Source organism: Mandrillus leucophaeus, unplaced genomic scaffold (assembly GCF_000951045.1).
Source record: "Mandrillus leucophaeus isolate KB7577 unplaced genomic scaffold, Mleu.le_1.0 Scaffold546, whole genome shotgun sequence".
Taxonomy (NCBI): Eukaryota; Metazoa; Chordata; class Mammalia; order Primates; family Cercopithecidae; genus Mandrillus; species Mandrillus leucophaeus.
The window spans coordinates 1193555-1194067 of record NW_012105875.1 but is presented as its reverse complement, the minus strand read 5'-3'; positions in this window follow the sequence as shown (position 1 = coordinate 1194067).

Here is a 513-nt window from a genome sequence, read left to right as displayed (position 1 = left end):
CTGGGTGCCTGGAACTGACTCCCGCTGAAATCTGGGCGTGTTTGGAGAGTAGCTGGGACAGACAGGACAGTCCTTATGGGCTGGGGGTGAAGACATGAGAGAGACTGGGGAATATCTCAGTGAGGTGTGTGAGTTTGTAGGGGATTCCTGGGTGTCTGGAACTGACTCCAGCTGAAATCTGGGCACGGTTGGAGAGTAGCTGAGAGAGACAGGAGAGTCCCTGTGGCCTGGGGATAAAGACGTGAGAGAGATTGTGGAGTAACTGAGTGAAATTGGTGAGTTTATAGGTGATCCCTGGCTGCCTGGAGCTGACTCCAGCTGAAATCTGGGTGTGGTTGGAGAGCAGCTGAGAGAGACAGAAGAGTCCCTGTGGTCTGGGGATAAAGACATGAGAGAGATTGGGGAGTAACTCAGTGAAACTGGTGAATTTGGTGGTGAGTCCTGAGTGCAGACAGGAGAGTCACTGCGGGCTGGGGGTGAGCTGCTGGATGATGGCAGTAAGAACATATGGTA